This window comes from Ictidomys tridecemlineatus, unplaced genomic scaffold (genome assembly GCF_052094955.1).
Source record: "Ictidomys tridecemlineatus isolate mIctTri1 unplaced genomic scaffold, mIctTri1.hap1 Scaffold_80, whole genome shotgun sequence".
In the NCBI taxonomy this organism is placed as follows: domain Eukaryota; kingdom Metazoa; phylum Chordata; class Mammalia; order Rodentia; family Sciuridae; genus Ictidomys; species Ictidomys tridecemlineatus.
The window spans coordinates 527728-544067 of record NW_027525947.1 but is presented as its reverse complement, the minus strand read 5'-3'; the positions used below and the strand labels follow the sequence as shown (position 1 = coordinate 544067).

At 53.4% G+C, this 16340-nt stretch overlaps 1 long non-coding RNA gene across 1 annotated transcript; it reads left to right on the top strand.

Annotated features, from left to right (window-relative positions):
• The first annotated feature begins 13250 nt into the window (after window positions 1-13250).
• Window positions 13251-14447, top strand: LOC144374645 (uncharacterized). Its single transcript, XR_013433990.1, has 2 exons — window positions 13251-13660; window positions 13948-14447. It is a non-coding gene; the product is annotated as an uncharacterized LOC144374645 (long non-coding RNA).
• The last annotated feature ends 1893 nt before the right edge of the window (window positions 14448-16340 follow it).

Genomic DNA, 16340 nt, shown 5'->3' with positions numbered 1-16340 from the left:
ATGTCAACTGAGGAGCCCCGAGCAGGTGGTCCACTTAGCCCAGCCCACCCCAGGGCCAGCTGGGGCATCTGCACAGGTGGAGGGATCCAGCATGGCCAGGCAATGGTCTGGGCCCTGTGATGAGCACTGGGGACTGCAGAGTGCTGAGTGGAATTGTGGGGTCCCCAGCTCCGACCAGGGACTGGGAGGGGTCAGCTTGCAGATCCAGGGAGCAGAGCGTGCAGGCCAGCATTGAGGGCCCACATGAGATTGATCTGGAAGGCAGAGATTTGAGGACCCTCAGGATAAATTCCACAGCACCGTCTGTGACTGTGATGGACACCTGGCCCCAAGAGAGGCCATGTCTGACAGGGCCTCGGGCACTGCGGGGCTGCATCCCCACCGCCTGTCTGACAAGAGCTTGGTCCCCACACCCTCCCCAGACCACATCCCAAGTCAGTTCTGATGAGACCAGAGGCTTCAATTTCCCCTTATGGGAGATGGAGGAGCTGCGTCTCCTCCTGACCCAGCTGTGGAAAGTCACAGGGAAACAGGGAAGGGTGGGGTCAAACCCATGCGTCCCTTGGAACGTACCTCAGGCCACATCGGGAGGCTGTCAGAGTCAGATTGTGCTCAAGCCAAACAGGTAAGCCCTGGTACAGGTCAGCCCTGACATAGGTAAGCCATGGCACAGGTAAGCTGTGGCACAGGTAAGCCATGGCACAAGTAAGCTCTGGCAGAGGTAAGCCGTGGCACAGGTAAACCCTGATACAGATAAGCTGTGGTACAGGTAAGCTGTGGCAAAGGTAAGCTCTGGCAGAGGTAAGCCGTGGCACAGGTAAACCCTGATACAGATAAGCTGTGGTACAGGTAAGCTGTGGCAAAGGTTAAGCCATGGCACAGGAAGCCCTGGCACAGGTAAGCCCTGGCACAGGTAAGTTTCAGCACAGGAAACCCCCAGCACAGGTAAGCCCTGGTACAGGTAAGCCCCACTGTTGTCCGAAGAGGAAGGGAGGAAGTTGGACCAAATGCTCAGCCCTGATGTCAGACCTGGGGTGGGAGGAGTTGGGAAGCCACATGGCTGGGTGTCAGCTGGGGCTGAATTTGGCCTGGAGGGGGCCCCTCCTCTCTGAGGAAAGCCCACCACCCTGCAGAGCCCAGGGCCAGGTGGGGCAGTTGCTGTTTGGGGTGGAGGTGCCTGAAGGAGGCACCCCCACAGAGCTTCAGCCTTCCTGATGGCCGACCACGGCCCTGGTGCCCAGGGCTGCAGCACATGATCTATGTGCCAAGCTCTGAGCAGGCCTGTCCCTCTCAATGGTGTCCACAGCCTCTTCATTACCCATGGGGCCTGTGACACCAGCAAGCAGAGAGGCCGTGCGTGGCTCCCGGGCCTGCGATTCCTCCGCACAGGGCCACTCTTCCCCGCCTTTTCCTCTCCCCTCCCTTCTCCCCCACTGACCCAGCTCCTGGTCCAGCCTCCTCCTGTCCCATCTCCTCCCCTGCCCCTCACCCAGCCCTCAGCCCCTGTCTCCTCCCTCCCTGGCCCTCCCTCACCTTCTCTCCTGTCCACTTGGGCTGTGACCACTGCAGGGGACCTGGAGCCCTGGGCCCAGTGTCAGCTGCACCCCCCCTTTTGTCTCTGTTGGAAACAGGACCATCATTCCCTTCCACACCCAGAGCTGGCCAGTGAGCACGGGCGTCACCTGTGGAACTCACAGCAAGGCCACAGGATGGTCACAGAGCAGGGACCAAGCCATCATCCTCATCCTGCCTTGGCCACCAACCCATCCATCTGCCACACACCAGGACCCCTGAAGCACGGGGCAGTGGGCCAGGCGCCTGGCACCACATGCAGGCAGAACCATCCCATTCTCATCCTCTGGTCAGGGACGGGGCACTCCCAGAAGCCGTGTCCACCAGCCCTGGCAGAGACGGGGCAGCTGAGCAGATGCAGAGTGTCAAGTAATAGCAGGTCACTCAGAGCCCTGGGGGCCAGGGCCCTCGCTGCACCGCCCCGACAGGCCTGGGCTCTTCCTCCTCTGCCATGGCTGCTCCCCCAGCCAGCTGCCCTGCCCTGCCCTGCCCTGCACATCAGTGTCCGCTTCCTCCAGATGGTGCCAGGCCACAAGAGCACCTGCCAGAGCGGCTTCCCAGGGAATCAGGATGATGTCATTAGCAGCCACAGGGCTCCCTCCCGACTCCAGGATGGACAGTGCCTGCCACCAGCCAGCCAAACACAGGCCAGAACAAGCAGAGCTCTGGGCAGCTTGTTTTCCACCTATTAACACTAATCTGTTTTTCTTCTGCATTTCCAAATTCCTCCCTTCAGGTCCCAGTCACAGCATGCACAGCCAGATGAGATTGGCTTAGTCCTGGCTTTGCCGCTTATGAACAGTGTGACCCTGGGACGCGCTGACAACCCTCCTGACCATGACTGCTTCATTTGTGAAATGGAGAATATGCTCACTTCTCAAGTCAGACACAGACAGGAGAGGCTCACATTAGATGGTCTCAGGGATGTGTTCTGTGGGAACTAGTTAAGAATTGCTTTCAGTTGTCAATAACAGGCTCTCATAAAATGATGTCTTAAACAATATAGAGGTTTATTTAATACTATTTAAGGAGAAATCCAACTTGCTAACTGGTGCAATGGCCCAAAGTCAAGGTCTTTAGCTTTCTGAGTCTTTCCTTCCTTGCCCACAAATGGCTGCTGTTGCTCCAGGGTTCACACCCATTTGCCCAACAGCATGACAGAAGAAACATTGGCATTAATATCAGGAAATCAAATCTTTCAAGAGCTCAGAAGAAATATATGGACATCTCTTAGGACAGAATTATGTTGCTCGCCACCCCTACCTGTAAGGGTGCATTCTTTGTTAGATACATTATTTCCCCTGAAGAAAAAACCAAGATTCTTTTGCCTATAAACAAAGGAAAATGGGTAACAAGGGCTCAGAGGATTAAGTGCATGATGGTCTGGGTGGGCCTGGGAGTGGAGGCCTTTCATAACCAAGTAACCAGGAAGATGCTGGGCAAATCTGAGGGAGCAGGGTCTTTGGTCCTGCGTCTGCTCCTCTGAACTTGCAGTGTTCACTCAGGAGGCTCCGTGTGCAGGGCAAGGCCTTGCTGCTCAAGCTGACCCTTGGCTGGAGCACCTTCTAAACGGGGTCTTGCTGTGTTGCCCAGGCTGGCCTTGAACTCCTAGCTGGAAGGATCCTCCCGCCTCAGCTTTCTGAGTAAGTGGGTGTTAAGGTGGAGATGTGAGGTGACCCAGAGCTCCTGTGTGGGGCAGGGCACGCAGGCTCAGAGGTGAAGGGACTGGCTACTACGAGAGCCTTCACCAATCAGTGCTTTGCTCGCTGCTGGGGATTAACTGGGTGGTGACGTGGCAGGGTGGCCTGGAGGAACTGGTCATGGGCAGCGGCTTAGGGTCTTATTTTCTGAGCTGACCTTAGTCTCTCTCTGCTTTCCCATTGCCGGGTCCTGAGCGGCCTTCCTTAGCCATGCCCTTCCACATGATGCTGGGCCTCACCTAGGGTCCAGACAATGGGGTAGGCAGTGGTGGGCTGGGACCTCTGAATCCCTGAGATCCAAATAAACCTTTTCTTCTTGAAATCATTCCTGTCAGGCCTTTTGTTCACAGTGGTGACAAACTGGCTGAAACACTGGGACTGCAGGCAGGCACCACCATGCCTGGAAAGAGCACTTTCTAAGGACAGCCCACTCCTCTCCTGCAGGGGGGCGGCTGGGAAAGCTTGCTGAGCACAACCCTCAATGTGATTTGGAGTGAGGGGTCTCTCTGCACCTGTCTCTGCCCCAAGAGAGCCTTGTTGAGAGCAGGGTAAGGTCCCCGGTGCTGGCCTGAAAGCCCTGCCTAGCAGGTTGGAGGTTAAACGACGCCCAGGAGATGTGGGGTCATTAGGTGAGGTTTGCAGCCACCAGCTGTGGTTCCCCCCTTACCACCCCTAAGCCCATCCCCAGCATCTGGAGCTGAGCCAGGGGCCATGTGGTTGGGTCACAAAGACCTGCGGGCTCCAGGGGCAGAGCTTTGCAGGCCCTTCCATTGTGCACATAGCCAAGCATGGCCTCCACGCTGCCTGTCCTTCTCCAGCTATGGGAGCCCCAGGAGGACCATCCTGCACCATCAGGAAAGTCACAGAGGAATCCAGGCCCGCTGTGCTGGCCGGAGACCAAGTGAGCAATGTCTGTCCGCCCTTGGTCACCTGACAGGCTCTGAGTGGGGACAAACGGAGGCACGATGCCAGCTATGCCAAGCTGCCCAGGGGAGGACAGTGTTAAGTTCCCAATGGAGAGAGCCCAAGTTGTGCCCAGGGCCAGCGCCTGGGAAAGGAGGCCGAGTGTCCAGAAAGGGCCTTGTCTACAAAGTATCCAGTGGTGTCCCACAACCTGATGCTGTGACAGATCAGCCTCCGCAAACATGGGAGAGTATGGGACGAACCTTCTTCCAGAAGAAGCAGCTAGGTGAACAGGCATGTTGTGCAGCTCCGCAGAGGCCAGGGGCGTGCCCGCATCCTGGCGGCCTGAGGCCATCCTGCCACCAGCTCCAGGCTGGGTGGTCACAGTGGTGACAAACTGGCGGAAACACTGGGGCTGCTTCTCTGTCCATCTGCTGCACACTGAGGGCCTCCCTCCTCCTGGGCTTTGTGCCTGAACAGATGGGTGGTCCCCATCCTCAGGTGTCACCTGTAGGAGTGGCTCCTGAGGATGAGATGACCAAGAGGGGTCCCAGGGGCCAGGAGGGCCTGGAGCCTGACCCTGAAACACCCTGTTGTGACCGAGACTGTCACCCTCTCTGCAGGCAGGACCTCCCTGATGACGCTATGCTCACCGCCTGAGAGAGGGTCCTCACACCAGTGTGAGAGCAGCTGGCTCCTGGGGCAGGCATGAGCCCCCGCCTGTGTCCCCACCCCGTCCTTGGTGGCTCCCAGAACTCCCAGCTCAGCAGAGGTGAGGGGACCTGGGAGCAGCTGTGAGGCCCCTCCCCTGATGCCAGACCTGGCCACAGCTTTGCCACCAAGGGTCTCCTCTAGGAGGTCGGAGGCAGAGTACATGTAGCTGGCCGGTGACTCCTGGGCTTTCCTGGGTGCAGCCAGTGGGCGCAGGGTGCATGGGAGCAGGCCATCCATCATGATGTGGAGCAGCTGCTGGCTCTGGCAAGCCTGGGCCCGCATGGGCCAGGGTAAGTCCTGTCACTGCAGTGGGCTTGAGCAAGGTCCAACCTCGGCCTTCCTTTGCCATTCCTGAGCGCAGTGTGGACGGGTTTCAGGTGAACGCAGCGAGGCGAGAGGCGGCCCGAGCTGGAGCAGGCTGTCCTCCCAGGCAGCTCTGTCAGCCGCCATGACAATTCCAGAGTACACCTGCCTGGAAAGGAGACCGCCAAGGACAGAGCCAGACACTGGCCAGGAGCCACCTTCCACCAGTGGCCTGGGGGAGGATGACCTGAGGGAAGGTTTTGTGCAGACCCCAGACTTCAAAGCATGTTGGACAAGCATCCTCAGTTTAGTCCTGCCAGCATGACGAGGAGCCATCCTGGCAGACACACATTTACTCTGAAAGCTGACCAACTTGGACGTGCCAGCGTGCTGGGACAGATGGAAGATGCTTGGTTGAAAATTCAGGCCGTTGACTTTACAGGTGGCCGCTGCTGTCCAGGGGAGGAAGTCTGGTCTCCAGTTAGAGCCCTCTCCCAGAAGGCAGCCAGGGAGCCCTGAGCGCCCACCCGCAGCTGCTGCCTGCCTTGGTGCCAGGAGAGCTGGGGGCAAGGGGCAGGTGGGCTCCCTGCTCTGGGTACAGCCTTATCAAGCCTTATGAGCACAACAGGGAAATGGATTCCCAGGTCCCCTCAGCTGCCCATCAGCCCTGCTGAAGCTCAGATGCAGCCTCCGAGGAGGCCCAGACCTCGCCCCTGCCTCAGGCTGGTGCAAGGCCCCAACTGCCTTTCAGAGCTCTCCCGGCTGCTGGTTCAGGTTGGCGAGGCTGTTGGGAAAACAACTCCCTTGTAAGCCAGGCCTCTGCCGATGGCCAGGTCCACTGCTGACTGGGGACCAAGGCCCCCAGAGCCCCCGCTGTGGCTCTGTTGGCAGGAGCTGGCTCAAGACAGCTGTGGAGAGGGCCTCGCTCATGAAGCTTGGTGCGCAGGCTCCGGGGGAGCCTTGGGTCATAGGCGCCTGGCTCTGTGGGGCAGCTGGCCTGCCACCAGGAGAAGTCCAAGGGGCTTAGGAGCAGGAAGAGCCCCTCCTCCCACCTCCCCCAGTCACCTAAGCTGAGCTCTTCCCAGCTGCAGCCTCAGCCTCCAGGAGACCCTCCCTGCCCAAAGGTCTGGTCTCCCTCCCCTGTCCTGTCCCATGTGCCCAGCCCCTACCTCTGTCCACTAAGGGTGAACGTCAGGTCTCCTGAGATGCATGGCTGCCTGAGCATGGGAAACCCGTCATCTTTGACACTTCAGCCCCATCTTGGGCCATAAACCCATTGAAGGGTCAACTGGCCAATGTCCCACCATGGACCTCCCCATCCCTATAGCCAGGAGGGAATGCGGACACCTGGACAAGAGTGTGTGTGACACATGTGGGAACCTTGGACAACCAGATGGATTGTTCTGGGGTTGTGTGCCCTGGTCACTGGACACTATGGCTTCCCTGGTCTGAACCTTCATGGATAAACACCCAGAGCCAAGGGCAGCTCCTGGGGTGGCCATGCAGCCTTGACTGCTGTCCCCACTGCCCACTCGCTCTCTCCAGTCCATGGCCAGCAAGGCCAAAGGTGGGGCAGAGGGGACAGTGAGCCATGCAGGCCTGCTCTGTCAGCACCTGACCCTTGCCTTCCCCGCCAACCTCTTCCCTCTGAGAGGTAGGTTCTGTCCATCCCTGCCCAGGTCCACCCTTTGCTGGGTAAATGAGAGACCCTGGCCACCTGGCCCGGTCCTTGCTTTTCTCTGGGCTGTGGGTTCTCCTCACACTACAACGTGGTCTTTTGTTTTGGGTTTAACCACTGACCACGTCCCCAGCCCTTTTTATTTTTTATTGAGACAGAGTCCCACTGATTGCTCAGGACCTCACTGAGTTGCCTCTCCCTCCCCTGTCCTGTCTGGCCTTGAACTTGCCACCCCCTGCTCAGCCCCTTCAGCTGCGGGTGTTTGTTTTTGGGTCAGCTCTGAGACACCTCCCGGCCTGGAACCATGGTGGGGACTGACTATAAAAATGTGGCAGTGTCCACCTGCCCCACAGGCTGGAGGTGGAAAGGCCCTCATGGCCCAAGGCGCTGCTGACCCCAGTCTGAGGGGCCATATCTGTGGCCTGGCTCCATGCTGAGCCCCAGGAAGACCTGGCTGGGACCAGTTAGCCTGTGTTCAGGCCAGTGGCTTTGGGCTTCCTTGCCTTATGCGTGCAGTGGGCTGGGGACCCTGTCCTCAGGGGAGATGAGGATGGTGGCAGTAAACCACATTTGAGAGCCTGGTGACAGTCATTGCTCTCAGAATGTGTCATTGTCTCATCAGATGAGGTTGGGCAGGGGACAGCAGTTCACAGGATCCGTAGAAAAGAAGGGAGAGAGGGGACCTGGAGAGACTGAGTGGGCAGTGGATAAGGGGCCCCCCAGCGTGGTGCAGCCGAGGCCGCCTGCCTCTGCGGGGAGAGAGGACATGGTCCCATAAGCCCCCCACAGGCAGAGGACCCTGTGGAAGCCGAGCTCTTCCTGTGCCTGCCGTCCCACTTCACTCAATCCCGTGGTCTCCACATGGGACTGCAGGTGACAGCAGCTTCATGTTCCCAGCAGGCAGGGTTCCACCGTGTCCACATGCCCGTTTCCTTGATCTGCCGTCTTTCCATGGGCCCTTGGGTGGATTCCCTACCTGGCTGTTGTGACCAGTGCTGCAGTGAACGGGGGCGTGCAGGGGTCCCTGGGGCCCAAATCTGTTTGTTTGGATACATGTGCCCAGAAGTGGTGCCGGTGGGTCACAAAGGAGGTCCAGGAGAAGGGCGAAGAGAACCCAGGAATGGGCGCAAAGCCCCTGGGGCAGGAGGAGGAGGTTGCCAAGTCCACCCCACAGCCAGGGACTGTATGTGATGCATGTGTCCACAGAGCTGGAGGAGCGGATGGGGGGATAGGAAGGACATAGAATGAAACCGACATCATCATGACTGTGTGTATATGCATGACTGCAGGACCAATGTGATTCTGCAACCTGTATACTCAGAAAAATGAGAAATTATACCCCATCTCATTCAAATGTGTGATATGTCAAGGTCATTGTACTGTCATGTGTAACAAAGTAAAACAAATAAAAAGTTAAAAAAAAAAAGAGCTGGAAGAGAGAATCGTGAACCACAAAATTGATAATTGATATTTAAAGCAATGGATATGCTGATTATTCTGATTTGATCATCACACAATTTACACATATCAAAATATCACATTGTACCCCATAAATACATTCTATTATTTGTATACATACAAATACATACAATTGAAACTTCCTGGAGATTACTTCCCTTCCAATAAATATGGCGCTCTTTAAAAAGTTAAACTGCAGCCAGGTACATTGGCACACACCTATAATCCCAGTGGCTTGGGAGGCTGAGGCAGGAGGATTGCAAGTTTGAGGCCAGCCTGAGCAACTCAGTGGGGGGTTAAGCAACTTACCAAGAGTGTCTCAAAATAAAATACATGTATATAGAAAGGAGCCGGGGATGTGCTCAGGGATTAAGTGCCCTGGGTTCACGCCCTGATGCAAAAACAAAAAAAAACAAAAATCATGACTGCCTGGCATTTCACCCGTATACCACATGCCGTTCTCATTCGCTCAGCAGGTCCTACTCTAGTCACCGCCTGGGCCTGATGACACTCTTCCTTTCCATGGTCTTCCCAGGGGACTGGGAGCCTTTCCTTGGTTCGTTCCTGTTTTATGGGTGCTCTTCCTTCAAGCCCTTCCACTGCCTTTCTCTTGGGCGGTCCCGCTTTTCTTAATGATTTCGTACTATCTTTCAATTCAAGAAAATCCATTTCTTGGGACAAACGTTCTTCTTCTATCTGTAGGCACACAACCCATGTAGACATGTGGTGCCTCATGTTTGCTCCTGACTTAGGTCCTGCTGTTTAGGAGTCACTGTGTGCCTTTTCTCCTTGGTTGTGATATCCATCTTGGAAAATCTTCCTGCTCTGAGGTCACTGCACACAGCTCCCCTGCTTTCCCCTGTGACCTGTAGGGACCCACATCAACCCGAGCAGAGCTGGATATGGGTGTGCCCTCCCTGGGGGGCTGAGACTGGAGTCAGAGCATGAGGGACCAGCACAGAGCAGGGGGTGCCAGGCAGAAGGGACGTGGCTTGGGACTCCCAGGTCCTGCTGGCCCCGGAGGGGCTCCAAGGGCACATTGTGTTAGTCAGCGTTTTGCGGCTGTGACTGAAGGACCCGACCAGAACAATTTTAGAGGAGGGCTCCTCTGGGCTGCAGGTGAGGCAGAACATCATGGCGGAAGAGTGTGGCGGAGGGAAGCAGCTCACATGGTGATCAGGAAGCTGAGAGAGACTCCACTGTGCAGATGAGCCACGTCCTCCAGCCACACCCACCTGCCTCCAGTGACCACCCAGGTAATCCCATCAGGGACCAAGTCACTGACTAGGTCAAGGTGTAGCCCAGTCACCGCTCCTGCAGACCTTCCTGTGTGTCTCACACCTGAGCTTCTGGAGGACACCTCATCTAAACCACAACCACAGCTTTGGCCCCCACCAACAGCAAGTAGATGCACTTTCCTCTTAGCATGTCCAACTGTGGGTCCCTCCCAGGTGCTGCTGGGCTCCACAAGGAGGGGACCCTCCAAGGAGGTACCTATGAGCCTGGGCCCTGTGTCAGCAGCCGGGGGAGAGCTGGGGGAGGGGGAGGCAGGAAAGGACAGAGCTGCCATGGGGCTCTGGCCACGCCTCCTCCTCGCCTGCGGGCCTGGGTCCTCACTGGTCTGGAGAGCTGTGCTGATGTAAAGAGTGGGGCCCTGGCATTTCACAGAAAGCAGCACTGAGGTTCATCCACCTTCCATCCCCTCCCCAGGTTGGAAAGGATGCTGTTTCACCTGCTCATCTCCCATGTGCACCACTGTCCATTTCCCTCCTGCATTGCTTGTGCCCTGGATGGACTGATCCATTTGTAATTCCACCCTGCTCCAGGGAGTGGCTGGCCTTGGACTGCCTTCTGGGCACTCAGGAAGTGATGTGAACCTCTCCATGGCCTTCCATAACCCGTGTCCTGTGGGTGGATTTGCTAGTTCAGGAGCCTCTCACACACTCAGGGGGCCCAGAGAGGAGGGTAGCACACGTTAAGATCTCTGCACCCTCATCCCTCAGGGAAGCCTGACATCTGGTACACACAAGCTGCCCCCCCGAAGGCTGCTCAGGACCTCCCCCTTGTCCCAAGCTCTGGGAGAGGAGTTTCTTAGCACAGTTTATTGTTCATCTTCAGGTAACGTTGGGCATTTCAATTCCAGTTGGTTCTCACACACCTGTATGGTATTATGTTCCTCGTGTAAGTAGCATGTGTTTTTTGTGTTATCTGTTTTAGCCTTTTTGCTGCTGTGACCAAAAAACCTGGAAAGAACAACTTTAGAGGAGGAAGCATTTATTTGGGGGTCACAGTTTAAGAGGTCTTAGTTCTTAGATGGAGGACTCCATTCCTTGGGACCTGGTGGGAAGCAGAGCATTACTGCAGGAGAGTTTGGAGGAGGAGGAGAGTGGCTGGGAACAGGCCACCAGGAGGAGAAAGAGGGAGGAGGAGGAGAGATGGGGGAGGGAGGGAGGGAGGGAGAGGGGAGGGAAGGAGAGGGAGAGGGAGAGGGAGAGAAAGCAATCAGTTTAATGTTCTTCTTCAGGTATCCTTGGGCATTTCAATTCTGGTGTGTTCTCACACACCTGTATGGTAGTATGTTCCTCATACAAGCAGCATACACTTTTTTTGTGTTATCTGTTTTACGGAGAAGGAGACTGATAAGACTCATAATCTGATCATTTCACTTCTGAACTTTCTTGCAGGGTCTCATGTGAGTTTGGGGGACACTCGCATCTAAACCATAACAATACCTTTCTATACTGTTTAAATAGGATTTATTGACCTCCCCAAATGACATACGGTATGTGACATGATAAATGTCAAGTGCTGGTGGTGACCCAGGGCTTGGTCTCCCTCCTTCATAGGGACCTTCTAAGAGGCTTCTTTCTGCCCTCTGCAGGGCGGCCTGACCTGGTGGATCCCCTCTGGCCCTTCCCACTTTACTGAGTCGGCCTGTATCTTCATGCAGCAAACTGGCTGTCTGTGCTTTATTCAAAGGCACCAGCCCCTGTCACCTCTGCCATTGGCTTTGTCGCTCAGTGTGAAGGTGGAAGGTGGTGGTCAGGTGGAGGGGCTCTGCCCCACGCCTCGTCCCTGCTGCCTGGCGAGGACTCGCTCACCAAGGGCTGTCCTCCTGGCCCTGCCCTGCCCTGTTGTAGATGCCAGGCTGGGAGCATCCTGCACATGTGTCCCTGCTGTTTACACAGATCTCAGGTGTTTGATTTTTGTCATTGTTTAAAGGTATACAGTTAGAAATGGATTTGCTGGGTCATAGGTTATGAATATATTCAGTTTTTACAGATGAAGTCAAATCATTTTTCACTATCAGAATGTTTGTAAGAAATAATATTTAAGCAGTCCAATTGCTTCGCATATTTGTCTATAAATGTCAGAATTTTAAAAAAAATCCCTCACTCTCCTTGGCTTGAAGCATGAATTCTGCTCTTCATTCTTAGGGTAGGTCATTAACACAAGAGGGAGTTTCCTGTGCTGCATTCTGTGAAATGCTCACCCACCTATTTGACTGTGGGCTGCTGTTAACTATGATTATTGAGAAGATGTTTTCATTCCGCATTATGGACATCAGCCCCGCAACTGGTAAGTTCGATTGCGGCTTGCACTCGGCACTTTTATGACGACTCCATGAAGAGTCCTTTTCTTTTACGGTTTGCTCTGTGGCTGTGTAAATCAGCTTTCGCGGCAGTCACTGCTATCTTTGACAATGTCTCAAGATCTTCATCTCCTTTCTGTGCCTGATCTTCATCTCCTTTCTGTGCCTACACCGCCCAGACCCCGGGCCAGGTAGAGGTCTGACCCCAGGACAGGTCATCTCAAGGGTATCCTTCACCCACCACACCGCATGTCTGCTCAAGGTCAGGGGTGGGCACCTCTTGCTTTTTCACTAATGAGGACACAGGTTTCCTGGTCTTGCTCTTTCCTTGCCAAGTCTTTATAGAGGACTTCCCTAGTCTGCAGTGTCAAGTGGTAGATTTTCAGTTTCTCCTGGACTCTGCAGGGCCCAGGCTCTGTGGTGCCTGGAGCAAGGCTGCAACCTCCTCTGACCCCTTCCAGGCACCCTGCTGCTCGCCCTCCTCCGGGGCTTGAGCTCCTGGCTCTTCCACTCATGGTGCCTCTCCTCCCCACGGCCCTGGACTATTCTGTGGTAGTTCGGGTTCCTTTAGTGAAGGATTCTTGCTTGTTTCTTTTGGTGTGGATCCTGTTCTGTCACTGAGGGCAGGGCAGGAGGGAGCCACCCTGACCTGATGGTTCCCTGACCTTATGGAGCTTGGTCTATGAGGAAGGCAGGAAAGGAGTAATAGAGATGAGCTCTTAGGTCAGTGGACGGTTCTGTTAAGGCAAATGCAACAGGGGGCGGGCACCGAGGGAGGGATGGAATCTTAGGGGTGTCAACAGGGCTTCCCCGAGACACAGTGCCATGGCTCTGGGAGCGAAGCTGGAGATCTGGAGGAGGACACATGCCAGGCATGGAGGAGGCCAAGGCAAGTGTACTGGCCTGGGGAAGGCTCAGCCACAGGCCAGGTGGCTACAGGGGGACACCGGGAGATGGCAGTGACAACCCTGAGGGTACAGAGTGCTCTGGGTCCTTCCTGTTGAGACAACCAACTGAGGGTCCAAATCATTTGAGAAAAAAAAAAGTCTGTCCTGAACATGTGCAAACTGCCTAGTCCCTGTGGCAGTGCCATGTGACAGTGCCCTGTGACAACTTCCTATTCCGCACGGACGCTTGCTGAGTACGTAAGTCGTCCAGAGGTGACTGACACTCCCTGGGAGGGTGTGCGCAGGCTGTGAGCGGCACACTTGAGGTGGTAAGGGTCCCGGCTTAGGTGGTGGGCATCCTGGACAGAGCCTGCCGACATGGAGGGTCAACCTGCTTACTTTAAGAAAGGCCCAACGGCAGACGTTCAGTTTGAAGTGTCAACAATCTGATAAAAAAAACATGCAACTCAATCATATATTTCTAATGAAACTGATAAATATAGATGCCCCTCAACTGAAACACAAATGCTTAAAGGTATAGAAATCAAGTACACGCTGCGTCTTACGAATTGTTGGGAGGAAAATGGACGTGAGGGTCCTACTTTACAAAGAACGCTGCCCACGGTGAGACCAACATCACGAGGCACCGACTTCTATAAAACGCAGTCCTCAGGAGCAGCAGTCTTCATTGGTTCCAGGATTAACTCCCGCGTTCATTGCTGTGCAAATGTTTCCATTGATCAAAAGCCTCCCTGATGGAGGACTATCAACGTGGGGAGATACATGGTGCTTCTGGATTCTACTCCACTGCTCCTCCCTCTCAGACCATCCTGCACCCCTTCCACGTTCCGAGGTGATTTTCTAGGACTGGGCCTCCCATCAGGGCCTGGCACCTCCAGTTCTTTTGTGTCCTTGTTTTGGTCCCTTGTCAATGGGGACCCTGCCATTGCCTCTCATTTTACCCGTGTCCTTTCTGTCCCGAGTTGTGTGAAAACCTTTAGCCACACGGTGGCCAGGAGGAGCCCACCCAGTCAGGAAGACCCTGCCTGTGTGTGACCTTAGCCTTCACCCCGTGAGCAGGCCCTATGTCCTGCGCTGCAGGTACAAGTAGCTCAACCTGCATTTTGTCATTTGGACCAGGACCCTGGAATGTCAGCCCAGCAGAACAGAAGTGCTGTATTTGGATCGCGAACAGGAGCACGCCTGGACCCCCAGAGGTCTCCAAGGCTGAGACCCTGCAGGGCAATCTGAAGAACTGAGGTAGAGGCAGAGCGTCCTGGGCTTCACAGGGCAAGCTGGGGACTCACACGACACCCCTGGACACCACGGCTGCTGTAGGCCTGTGAGCCCCTCCTGGAATGTGCACACAGACCTGAGGGCCAGAGAGCGTCTGAATAGTCACCTTCAAAAGCTAATGCTAGCTGCTCTCACGGGGGATCCACAATTTTCTCTCCCACCCGAAACAAAGAGAGCACCCTGGGCACTCCCATCCTCCAGTTGTTATTTAGCAAACTTGTCAATCAAATGTTTGTAGAAAGGGACCCATTTACTAACAAGCCTGAGGTCTCTTCTACATCTTCTGGCCCTGTATGCGTTTGCCTGGATACAACATTTAAATAAAAACAAATTAAATACACTAATCTATTTATTTCTAGTTTTTATTAGTGCATTGAATAAATCTTTCCCTATTCTGAATTCCAAAAGAAACTCTGTTATTTTTTTCCATGAGAAGATTGGCAGTTTTGTTTTTGCCATCATTAAATAAATACATTTGGAGCTGGTTGTGTCTATGGAGTGAGGTAGGGGTTCATTTTATTTTCCATTCTGCTTACCAACAGCCCCATTTTCTCCTATTTATTAAGGTGCTCCTCCTATCATAATCTGAAGCTTCATTTATATCATGAGTTTGCTTCTGGGATCCATATCTTATGTTCCCTCCCCCCCCACCCCCGTGACCCCTTACCAGAATATTAGGACTTTCTGTAAAAGTGGAGGAAAACAAGTCTGTTTCCTTTCCTCGTCCATCTCATTCAGAATCATCCTGGATTTCCTATACCTTTACTTTTCTGTATGAATCTTAGAATCATCTTAAAGTTCTGTTAATATCCTTTTTAGGTATTTGGGGAAAGTGATTTGAATCTAAAGATCATATCACACTAGGAATGATTGACAGCTTTATGCTGGTAGATCTTCTTATCCACAAAGATGGCATTTTAAAAAATAAGCCTTTATTTGAAAGCAGTTTTTTTTTTAAAGAGAGAGAGGTAGAGAGAGAGAAAAAAAATTTTATTATTTATTTTTTAGTTATCGGCGGGCACAACATCTTTGTATGTGGTGCTGAGGATCGAACCCGGGCTGCATGCATTCCAGGAGAGCGCGCTACCACTTGAGCCATATCCCCAGCCCCAGCAGTTTTAAAATTTATAGAAAATTTGTGATTTTAACATAGCTTTCCTTATTGCTAACATCTTATGAGTGGGGCACGTTGATGACCACTAATAAACAAATATCAATGCTTGAATCTTTCAACTCAGATTTCTTGAATTTTTATCTAATGTTCCTTGCTAAACCCTTCTATCATTTTTAAAAGTTCTTCCATGTATTAAATTGAGTTTTTTTATAAACAATTATTGACTCTACAAATAATGGTAATTTTAGCATATCCATTGAAATCCTGCATCTCTATTTTTTTAATTGTTTTTCATTGTTTTTGTGCTGGTTGGTATTTTCAATATAACACTGAACAGAAGTGTTGGCAGCTGACTTTTATATCTCATTTTTTTCCTACTTCAAGGGACTGTTTCTAAGCTGCTCCACCTTAGATTCATTTTTTTTCTGGGTATTTCTATGTTTTTTGTTGTTGTTGTTTAATAAACATTATTGTTTGGTAAAGATGCCTAGTTATCTTCTGAATTTAGGAAATTCTTTCTGACATAAAGAGGGGTTAACTTGTCCATGAACTTTTGAAGTCTGGCACCCACACAGAAGGGGGAGTGGAACCTAGATGCACTGGTGCGTGACCCTCCACCAGGTGGACGTCCTCCTGCAGGAGTCAGCACTGAGGTCAGGACGATGCGGGTCCCTCATCCTGGGGAAGCCCACTGCTGCCCACTCCGTGGGAGTTCTGCCTCTGTCCTTCGTGCCCTGAGGTTTCATCCCAGCATGCAGCTGCGGTGCTTCGGGCATCGTAGGTGAGGGCTCTACTGCTCCGAGCACTTCATTGTTCAATACATGGAGCGTGATGTTTCCTTTCCATTATTCATGGACATCTGGGATATTTCTAGCTCCAACATAGTGAATAATGCTGGTACAAGCTTTTGATGTGTCTTTTGAAGAATCTACGTGTGCAGGTGCCAACGGAGGGATGAAATTGCTTGTGTAAGATGTGGGCTTGTTGAGCTGTGGAGAACTTCAGCAAAGATTCTCCCAAACAGGCTGTTCCCAGTACACGCTCACAAGCACAGCATGAGCCTCATCCACTCCGCGGCTAGGTCAAGGCCTGCTCCTGCCCATCATCCACATTTGGACCTCCT